A 12,084-nucleotide genomic window follows, 5' to 3' on the forward strand; every position below is an offset into this window, starting at 1 on the left:
TTTAAGCCGATTTTGGTTGCTTCCCAAGGGAGGGTAGCAGGCATTGTATTCCACCCACCACCCCTTTTCCCTTTTCCTCCTACCACTTTCTTTGCTCCCCATTAAACTAAAACTAACAGTAATAAAAATGAATTGAAATGATATTTTCTCCTAGCCCAGTTGATTAGAATAAAATGTTGTTTGTTTTTTAGGAAAACAAAAGCAATTTATTGAAAACGAAAGTACACACGTGAGAGAAAAGTGTGGGTGAACTCAGAGAACCAGTCTCTTTGAGGAAGTCACAATCAGGGTTTTTTTAACCCTAGGCGAGTAACGGATGACATTCCATTGACATAGTTCATTCATCTCCTCCCCTGGGCATGACTCTCCATTTCCCCCTTTTTCTTCCTTATCTGTTTCCTCTGGACCTGTCATGGAGTCAGATGCATGAAGGGAGTCATAGTAACTGAAATGCAAATGACATTATAATGACATTAAAATTAGCTAAAGGTTAGGTCCCCGGTCATAAGGATTAGCCTTGCTGGATGGAACTGTTTCTATTTTTTTCAGCTGTATCAGCTGCAGGTGATATATACAGTCAGTTATTACTTGTGTAAGTAGTGAGGTACCTCAGTTGTACCCTGGAAGGGCTTGTCAGTTTCCTAGGCTATCTATCCTGTCTCATAAATTCCCCCTGAGAGATTTCTGGACCCATAATCATACGAGTTGTTGAGGGACTGGAGGTCAGACTTCTGTTTCTGCTTCAGGCTGAGACAAGGCATGGACCCTACCTGGTCTGAGCTGAAAATCTCTATCTACCTGATCTAAAGGGTCAAGACCTCCCTCCAACATGGTTTCTGTTGAGGGCATGCTTTAAATCCCTGGAGGACCATCATCTTCATGTGGAACTGCTGTAATCTGGAGGAGACGAATTTGACAAGGAGGTTGAACAGACAAGCTCTGAACAACAGCAGTAGTAGGATAAAGATCAAGGGCCCTAGCAAGGGCAGAAACCAGATTATGGAAGGCAAAACACTTTCTACAGCTTACCAGAAGACGTCAGCTGTTGGGTTTCCCTTTGTGAAATCATGAAGCCATTTAGCTTGATCATATATAATTTTAACATCTCCCTGTTTCCTCCACACCTTTCTGAATACAGTTGCACTCTCAGTTCAATCCAGACCTTCAGAATCCTATCACTGGCCATGGCTGAAATCCATTTCTTTAGACTCTTTTAACCTTTCACTCTATTGGTCACACTTGCTGTTTCAAATGAGATTCCCATATGGCACCCCTCTTAATGCCAGTTCTTATTTAGTCACTTCCTCTTCACATTCTCTCTACTTAACTCACATCTCTGTACTTACTATGTGACTCTGCCATTTTCCAGTGTTCCTCATTCTTGCCCTCTTTAATGCCCTGCCTTACTCATACCTTCATCAGCTTCCTTATAAACCTTCCTATTACCCAAGTTCTTTAATTCTATCCAAATTGGGGCTTCAAGAGCTCGTCTACTACTGCTTCCTACTCTAGTCCTTGCTCTCACTCTATACTTCTCATTACAATATGATGTTTGCACCCAAAATGTGACCAGTTAGACCTATTTTGAGCTCTGGCAGGATTCCCCACTCCCCATCCTCATTCCACACCTGCTCTGTCTTGTAGACCCTGCACTATAAAGTATTTCCTTTTCTTTCTTATTGCTTCATGACTTTTGGCACAGAGGTGCTGTCTATGATATATCCAGCCATCAGAGAGGCCATTGCCTTTAGCCATTATACATATTAGAAAAGTTTACGAGGTTGTTGGTTTACCAATCCCTCCGGGAGAGGCTGGGAATGAAATAGGACCAAGAAGATTAAAATCATGCTGGCAGTTTAGTCTGGTAGCGGAGGAATCAATTATCAAGTGGGGTGTCTGGAGGGGCACAGGTGAAAAGAAAAACACGAGCTAAGAGAAAACCTAAGCAGAAAATAGCAATTACCAAGCCAAATTTTCTATTTATGCCTGGCAGAAAGTAATAATTTCGGGTCTTTTGTCTACCATCTCACATGCATTGGCCAGGAATCAAAGCAGGCCTCCATGTAGGAGGCAAGAGCTCTGCTACTGAACCATCATAGGGAGCTTGAGTCAAAAGGATGTGAGAGTTTGGGAATATACGGTGAACGGGAACTACAGCGTCATTGATGGCTCTCAAGTCCTAAACCATACAGTACTCTCCATTTGGCTTTTTTACAGGCAGTATAGGGGAACTGACAGGGCATTATCCGCCCATGACGAATAAATTTATCAATGAGAGGTTTTAGTTCTCTCTGAGCTTCTGGTCTCAGGGGTATTGACGCTTGTGTGGGTATCTCCTGCTGTTTCCTTTAGCCTGATCTTTATAACAGGCACCTGAGTAGCCTTTTCAGACATCCCCCTTATCCCATACTATAGGATTTACAGCTGATCGTACATGAGCCAGGATGGGATCAATAGGAGCCTTGGTTGGGCCAGGAGCTGAGGCCAAGAGGGGCATTAATGATTAGGTTCCCGGGGCGAATTAAGAAGCTGGATATTTGTGCCCAGAGCCATCATTAAATCCTTTCCCATTAAGTGAATGGGATACTCTGACAGACCAAAGGATTCCTGAGAGACTAGACAGTCTGCAGGTGACAGCAAAGTAGTGAAGTATCTTTTCTGAGTTGGCCGTCTACTCCAGTGATGGTGCCAGCTTTAGAGGTCAAGGGTAGCTGTCTCCCTTATCAATTAAAAAAATCTATTGTCTTGCCTGCTACTTCAAAAATCACTGGAAGTTCCTCCATAGTTATGAGATGTCTTTCGTGAGGAGCAACCAGGAACCCTGGGTCCCTTCAGTCTTCCTCAGATAGGTAGGACCATTATGGGTTTCCTTCAGAGCGGGAGGCATTCTGTTTTTCGGTGGCCTGATTGTTTGCATTGAGGACAAGGCCCAGGGGGCTCCTTCCTGAGATGAGGACACTGGTTGTGCCAGTGCTTTGATTTTCCACTGTTAAAGCAGATCCCCTTTGTGGATGCAGGGAATATCCCTTTAAACTGTCCTTGATCTCCATTGGGTGACCCTGAGGTTGCAGGTTGTGCTGACAGTGACCCAATACCATTTGAGCCTGTCCCTTGGCCTGTCTGATCTCACGCTGGTCAATTTATCCTCCTCAGCCTGGTCTTGATTTTTAAAGACTCTGAAGTCCATATCCAACAATTGAGCCATCAGAGTCAGAGGGCCATACTGAAGTTCTCCTGATATCAAGAGCTTACTGACTGACGAAATGCTGGCCAAGCAGGGATTGTCCCGCAGGAGAGGAAGGGTCAATATTGGTAAGTTTTCTGACGGCCTCAACCAACTAACCCAGGAAAAAGGTTGGGACCCCCCCGCCCCGCATTCTTGAGTAATCTCCTTGAACTTTTCATAATTGACCGTCTTGACTATACATTTTTTAACACCTTCAATTAGGCAAAAGCACCATCTGGTCCCTTTTAACAAGATCTTCCTGCCCCAACTGATAATTCCAGGCAGGGTCCTGATTTGGGACTGCAGTTACTCCCACTGGATGTCTGTCTCACTGGGCGGCAGCCATCCTATCCCCAAGTCCCTGGGCTGTGAGCCAAATTCTGTTTTCCTCAGGAGTGCAGCAAGTGGACATGACTATCTGGAATTCTCTCCAGGTTAGATTAAAAGACATCCTTACGGCCTGGAATTCATCAGTAAATTTACTTGGGTCCTCAGAAAAGAGCCCTAGCATAATTTTGTAATGGGCAAGTCTGTCATGGATAATAGGACATGGATCCTAATGGCCCCTACATCTCAATTTACAACCTTGCTGAGCAGACAAAGCTTGGTAGAATTCAGGTGGTAAGAAGCTTCACTCCGGGTATGTCCTGCGGGACTAGGTTTAGCTGTCTCTTTTTTTGGGAGGGGGGTATAGAGGAGCATAGGGAGGAGATGAAGTAGGAGAACTTATAGGTGGAAGAGAGGGCAAGGGGGAGGCTGAGGAAACTGGGTGTTTCAGCACTGGACACGGTTGTTCTATTAGATCCCTTTCCTGGGGTGGGGGGACAGTGGTATTCCCTATTGGAGGCACTCGTCCAGGAGGTCAGAATTATCTTTAAGTGGGGCAGCCAGGGGGATTGTGAGCATAACAAATTTTACAGGAGCCCCTTTTTTTCTGGGTTTCGATAGAAGGCTATGAAGGCTTGTACATATGGAATCTCTGTCCACTTTCCTTCTTGTTTACAGAAGAGGAGAATTGTATTAGAATTTAGGATCCCATTTTCATGCTACTTTGCTCTGTCCCCTAGTTTAAATTGGGGCCAGGACGTATTGCAAAAGAAAATAAGTTTTTTTTTGCTTTAGGGCCGAATTAAAAATGTTTCCAGTTATTTAAGATGCAGCCAAGTGGTGAGTCTTCAGGTATAGACATGGAATTTCCCATAACTCCTTGGGAACATCAGTCCAGGAGCTGCAGAAGTCGCATCTGAGTCGCCAAAGATGTTGGCAGAAGCTCATGGGTATGTCTAAGAGAGGACTCACCTGGGACTCACCCTGGTCAGGTTCTGGTTTCCACGCAAGACAGAATTCAAGAATGAGACAGATTCAGAAAAATGAAAGCAATTTATTGAAAATGGAAGCACACACTTGAGAAGAAAGTGTGGATAAACTTAGAGAATGAGTCGCCAGAATAAAACCACATTTAAATACCATCAAAAAGATTTTGTCACCATCTAATTGTGGACAGGACTTAAGGGAGTAACACAAACAAAAAATGCAGACGTCTGGGGTCAACTGACTAAAAGCTTGTTATTTTCTAGCACGCTGTGATCTCCCACAAATTGCCATCATTTCTCCACCTTTCCTCAACCTGTTTTGTGTCATTAAGGAACTGGAAATCCAACCCAATTTTTCTCTTGAGTGATGTCAAGAGATGCCAAGGAAATTGGCAACATTCTATCCAGAAAGCAATTTTATTTCCATCTCAGCAGGACATCAGAGAGTCACTAAAGTAGCCATGATATGAAAGGGCCACTTGACAAGTTTTGGTTTCTCTTGGCTGACAGCTTCACTACGCGACATTGTTTTCCCAACCTCATCCAGACTTACAAAACTGGAAGATTTACTTTAATAAATCTAAATGACTCTATAAGAATAGAAGCAATCCATTCCTTTTTCTCCAGACACCTATTTCTTTATAATTAAGTCAACATTAAAGGGATTTCCCACCATCTTCCATCTAAAACAACAGAGATGACTAACTCCTGCCTAAGGTGAGTTTAACTGAGCCCTAGGTGAGCATTATGAAAGTCTCACACAGAAAAATGGCTTGGTACGAACAGAAAAGACATTGCTCTCATTGTCTTTCATTATGCAATTAAGAATTTGGGTTTGAATTGTTGAATTCTGTTCTTCAGGACAACTCAGCCATTGTTGCTATTTTGCTCCTGAAGTTAATTGGTTCTATCGTAATATACATCAGTGTCCTCCTTACTCCAGCAACGCACAACCACGCTGTAGTGTTTGTGTCTTTAATAAAAAAACACGTAGCTCCTTTCACTGATTATGAAAAGTAATATCCTTCCTGCTTCACTGCATGGGATATAAAAGAACACCTGAAACTTCTCTCTTTTAATTCCAGGAAAAGAATGAGTTTGCATTTGGAGGACAAAGGAACACATTTTTTTCATCGACAGAATTGAACTAGTCATTGTTCTCTATAGGGTTACAGAGAAAACAAATATCAACCATTAGCAATCTGATCTCATCTAATCCATCTAAGAATTTGTCTTTGAGATTTAAGACAGGAACAGAATACATCAAAAACAACGATAACAGAGAGAGGAAAGTATGCCTGTTTATACTTCTTCAATGTACTTATCACTCTGAATAATGATTTTATTTGTATTTGTCTTTCTCACTCATTAGACTAGAATCCATCAGGACAAGGACAGGATCGAACTCATTTTTCTCTATGCCCAGCACAGAACACAGTGTCTGATACATAGAAAGTACTCAAAAATTATGCGTTGACAACGTAAATAACTGGGTTCACAAAAGCAAAAGGCACCATCCAAATAATGATTTCCATTGTGTACTTTTTCACTTTCAGACAAGTTGCATTGCGTTTTCTACATCCAGAATTGGAAGAAACCACATATGATAGCTCCATCAAATGGCAAAACACACCATCGGTCCTCCTCATGCAATAGTCTGCTCTTTGGTCAAGGTCTGGGAGAATAGCGACTCCGGGATTAGAAGGCCTATGTTTACTATCTGCCATTGGCTTACTTGTAGTGATCTTAGATAAATCATTGAATGTAACTGGGCTTCTGTTTCCTTGTTTGTACAATAGAGGGGTTGGACACTGGAATTTCTAACCTGGAGAGCATAGATTCATGGACAAATACCAAGGCAAGCCTGTTAACTTCCTAAGATGATGTGCGAAATGTTATGTGTATATGGGTTTATGCATTATGCATTTTTTTGAGATAAAGGATTTATCAAGTTTTTAAAGAAAAATAACATGAAAAGAGTTTAAGAAACTTCTGAATAGGTAACTTTTGATATAAAAGTTCTGCACTTCCCCCACCACTGCTTCTGCTTCCCCTCCTCTCCCCGATTCCAGTTCAAGCCATTGTTTCTCAGTCTTAGTTGCGTAGGACACAGCTCCCTGGCCCATGCTGGTATTATGAGCCTTGTGCTCTCGCCGGCTGAGGCCGTTGGTTGCTGGTCATCATGGGCAGCTGTCGCTGGCTGCCGGCCACTCACGCTGGCCACTTGTATTACTTTCCAATTGCTCTCTTGCACTTTCTTAAGAAAAATGAGGGTTATTTGAATATAAGCACTGCAACACTGCAAAAGTCCATCTGATAACCCAGCCAGCCAGCTACTAAGTGACAAATGGTTGGAGAGCGTATACAGTATGGATATGCTAGTCAAAGGGAAGGCTCATGTCCCAAGGGAGACATGATTTCATCACATTATTCAGAAAGGCATGCGATTTAAAACTTATAAATTGTATATTTAAAGCTTATAAATTAGAATTTTCCATTTAGTATTTTTGGACCTCAATTGACTGCAGGTAACTGAAACTACAGGAGGCAAAACCATGGATAAGGGGGACTACTGTACTTATATTTGCTTGCAGCTATTATTATGCCACGGTTTGGTAGGAAGAGTAATGTTCACAGATATTATGTCCAGAGAAGAAAACAGCATAAAGGGAAACTACATAGCTAAGCATATAAACAAGTGGTAAGAAAAAAGATTACAACTATGCGCCTGGGGCTGAGGGAACCTAAAGTTTGTAACAAGTCACCAGTTGCCTCTGGGGTACATTAAAAGGAAGGAGTCTCCTCTCACCAGCCATTTGTCACATCTCCTACTTCTACACTTTTTATGTGGAAGACATAAATGGAGAGGATTCTCAAATAATATCATACACTATATTGTAATAATATTGTAATAATACATTAGCTGTTCAGTGTAACAAAATGAAATGGGTATGTCCTATAACATTCTCATATGCTGATATTTTCCTGGGGGTAAAGATGTGTGCAGTTGGGCAGGGGGCAAAGTGTGGGGTGAGGGTAGAGGTGGGGTGACAATATACCAGATGGCCATATATACACAAGTTTTCCTGTGTAGTCTTGTCCTCCCCTTAGGGTAATTCCAGGCCCAATAAGCCTCTTGGAGGACCACTGAGCCAATCCTAATAACTGCTTAATCCAGAGTGTAATAGATGGTTCAAGTCAGGCCTTAGCCATTCAAACAGTACCCTTTCTTTTGGTGGTTCAAGTTGATTATTAATTAATTAACCTACTACCAACTGTAGCAAGTTATGGGTGGACATTGGTGAAAAAAACACAGGCCCTTCCTTGCGGACTGAGTCAAGGGCATTTCAAGACACCCTGGAGGTTCTGCTATCTAGGAAGAAGGAGACTTAGAGGTCCACACTTACAATTAGAGAAACGCTGGGCACAAAGTGACCAAGACAATCCAGACCTCGAGGCTTTTGACGATGATAAAAAGACCTTACAACTCACATTGGCTGATTGCTTTTGGCCTTCTTTCCACAGGATATGCTTGAAGAGGGATGAACAAGTGATTAAAAATGACTGCTTGGTCCCGTTGGACAATGAGTGGACAGAGGGCAGGAGCTGAGCAGGTTGGGAACTAGATAAGCAAGACAAGTGGAACAAATTCCTTTTGCAGGCATGTACAATGGCACTTAAAGAAGAAGAAACCCTTACCACATAATCCCGATGACAGGTGCATGTAGCACTTCTCTCAGCTTTGTTGATGGTTACATCGTCACTCTGATGATGATCTGGCCAATGGAAACTGCTGCATTATTTGAATTAAGTCAAAATTTCTCTGTCCAGCCCTGTTGCCTGGAACTGTGTCAGTGCCTTGTGAAAAAAGTAATTCTTGGCTACTCTTCATGGAAATTTGCTGGGGGTGCACCCTTGGCAAACGTCAAGTATCTGAATAAAGGAGGTTCCTTCTCTGACTTCCTCAAAATAAGGAATCTGCCATCAGGAGAATGTGGTTAATATAGCTGCTTGCTTTTCATCATCATGTATACTATCATTTATATCTGTCTTACTCAGAAAAGAATTAGACACACCTGAGTAGTTGCCCAGCAGTCAGTGTCAAAGCTTTTTCCATTCTGCAGAATATTAATTTGAATGCTAGCTCCTCCAGTGTCCATTTTAGGTTGAAGGATTCTAGAACTATGGCTGGCTGTGAAACCTTTTGGTTTTAGTACAGTTCAAGAAACCTTGGATTATAGAAGGCCGTGAATGTCGACCATCCATGGGTCCTACTATGGACTGAATTGTATCCCCCAAAATTGATATATTGAAGCCTTAGTAACCAATGTGACTATATTTGGAGATAGGGCTTTTAGAAGCTAATTGAGGTTAAATGAGATCATAAGTGTGGAGTCCTAAACCACCAGGATTGCTGACCATGTAAGAAGAGAAAGAGATATCTCTTTCTCTCTCCACACATACACTGAAGAAAGGGCCATGTGAGTACACAGTGAGAAGGGGGCCCTCTACAATCCCAGAAGAGAGCTCTCACTGGCATCCCGATGGGCCGGTACCTTGATTTTGGACTTCTAGTCTCCAGAATTGTGAGATATAAATGCCTATTGTTTAAGCTACCCTGTGTATGGCATTTTGTTTTGACAGCATAAGCAGACCAAGACAGGTCCTTTCATTGTCCCCTCAGAATGCCCTCACTGCCCAAGAAACAAGGCACATGAGGAAGTGAAGGCAGAGGGAAGAAGGGAGGCAGGAGTGTGAGGGGAGTCAGGAAGTAGGTGGACTCATGAGAAAGACTAGAAGGGTGCTGATTGGGGAGATGAGGGTGGATGTAGCCACACTCTGACTTGGAAAGCAGAAATATGGACGTGATGTGCAGATTTCATGTACCTGAGACACTACACGGCAGAAATGAAGTATTTGTCTATGGCGAGATGGCATCGTGGTAAAGACAGCATAGGACTGCAGAGCCAGACTGCCCTGCCTGAGCTCCAACCTGAACTCTTCTCCATGACCTTGAAGAAAATACCTGGCTCCACATCTGTGAAACAGGAAACTGGATGGTACATAAATTACCAAATGTATTTTTGATAGAGTTCTGAATAATTATATAAACTAGTTAGGGCAGTTCCTGACACATAATTTGTGCAATTTCAGTATTAACTCTTACTTTCACAGTGGAGTTGATCATATACTGACCTAGTTTTCATTTCTCATTGTGGAATGCCTTTTTAAAGTTTAATTGTTCTAAAACAGAAACCCACTGTCAGTACCTCAGTGTTCATGGAAGAAAGGCACTAATGGCTTCCCTTTAAAAGAAATAAAATCTGAAAAGAAAAAAAAAATCCTAAAGAGTGAATTGGGTTTATCAATCCTGCAGATTTTTGTTTAGGGTTCCTTAGAATTTGTTTCCTGTATTCCAGAGGGGGGCAGAGACTAAGAGCTTCAGAATTCACTGTTAGTGAATACTTTTTAAAAGATCTTTTAGACTCCCACTAAACATATATTTTCAACATTAGATAAATAATGGGTTTTCTGTCTTCACCCAGTGCTATATAAATACCACTGTTTTTTGTAATCTCCTGGGAGTTAACTTCATTTTATAATTGAGTTTTACTTCATTTATTTCAAACTATATTCCACTTTCACATTTCCAATACGTTCAACAATTGAGGATTTCACAGAGAGAAAGTACAAATCTACAGCTATTCCAGCAACATTTTGTAACAAACAGAATGGGGGGGGGGCATTGATTCATGTCTGGATGTGAAGGAATATTTTCCCCTAATGAACTTCTAACCAGCTACAAAAATCTAAGATTATACAAATATAGTGACTGGCCACTGCCATTCACACTGCTCTTCCACAATCACCATAAATGAACCATTAGGATGCACTTGAAAATTCCTCTTGCACCATTGTATTGTAGCATTATAAATGCGCTGTAACATGTATGGCTATTGCATTGGCATACCTGACTACATACTGGAATGCTTACCACAAACCCCATTATCTGTGACTCAATTCATGTCCATGGAGATCCCACCCCGGCATGGTACATTGTGGCATGTTTGTGACCATTTCTCTCTACTACATTATAAGCTCCCTGTGACAGAGATTTTGTTGTAGTCATGAATATGGGTCAAGCCTAGAAAAGCGCCAGCACATAGTAGGTACTTAAAAACACATAGTCAGTGGACGAATGACAAAACAAAAACTGGGAGATTTAGAACAGAACGCTCATGTCAAAATAATCCATCAAAAAGAGGATGTGCAGTTTTAAGAGTTTCAGGAGCCTCATAGTATAAGGTTTTTCTTTTTTTTCCCTCCTAATAAAAAGTAATTCCCAGGATTATTTCTAAATTTGCACGTCAGGCACATTCCCTATAAAACTAGAATCTTCAAAGCAACTATTCCTGGAAAAGATGAACGGAAATGAGAGACACAAAGTCTCAGAGTTTGAAAATCACCTTTTGGTATTTAAAGAGGTATTAATCATGATCATTAATCAATAGAAAGGAATGTTCACAGAATGCTTAAGAATAAATGTTTGCTGAAGCAAAAAGTCAGAGGAGAAAAGGAAGGCATATGTGCCCAGGGCTGAAGGCAAATTTTTTTCCTTTTGGTTTAACAAATTAAAGCTGCTGGAAAGGAACAATACACCAGAGGGAAACATTACTGTACAACCTATAAAATACTGCCAAGCTCAGCATAACCTCAGCTGTCCCCCCCCCCCCCCCCCCCCCTGCTAGTCATTGTTGAGAAACGAGTTTCTTGTAAGGCTGATTTAGATATTACGCTTGGAAGTTACTCAATGCCAAGGATTAGAAAAAGTACTTTTATTTCCTTTACTACTTGCTGACAAGAATGAGTTACAAACATTTTTGGTAATTCTGTGCTTTTAAAAAATTTTATGAGGCTCTCTTATAATGTCAGAGCTCTAATTCACTCATGTTAGATCCTTGGGTTTTCCCTTTGGTTTTTGCTTCTGAGAATTATTTCCAAGCAAGTAACTATACTTCAACGATTTCTAAAGCCATTAAAAAAAAAAAAGCCACAGGATGTAGTTTTTATATGAAGTGACTTAACTGTGTAGAAAGAATAGCTGAGTTTTAAAGTCTCTCTTCTTTGAGTATCGTTGGACATTTATGTAAAATGTATGTGTGTGTAAGAGCTTTAGCTAAAGACAGAACCTACTGGGTTTATGGGGACCCAGGTCTCCCTTGGGCTTAAGCTATTTCATGTTTCCTTTACATCTTTCAGATCACTGCAGGAGTCTGTATCATCTTGTCCTGTGTTACTGAGATGCTGCTACTATAAACAAGGCCATTTTGGTTTTGCTTTATTTCCCTCCCCCCTTATCGTTGCCATAGTTGGGACCTGGGTCATCCATACAATTGACCTCTGTGAAAAAGAACATGCACTGCAAGGTGGATAGTTGGGTTAGAGACTGAGGCTTGGGGCCCCAAAGGGCAGGGAAGCAAACTAGCCTCACATCAGAATTAAACCTATGACCTGAGACTGCATCATAATGTTTCACTGCTAAAG

This window comes from Rhinolophus sinicus, linkage group LG01 (genome assembly GCF_036562045.2).
Source record: "Rhinolophus sinicus isolate RSC01 linkage group LG01, ASM3656204v1, whole genome shotgun sequence".
NCBI lineage: Eukaryota > Metazoa > Chordata > Mammalia > Chiroptera > Rhinolophidae > Rhinolophus > Rhinolophus sinicus.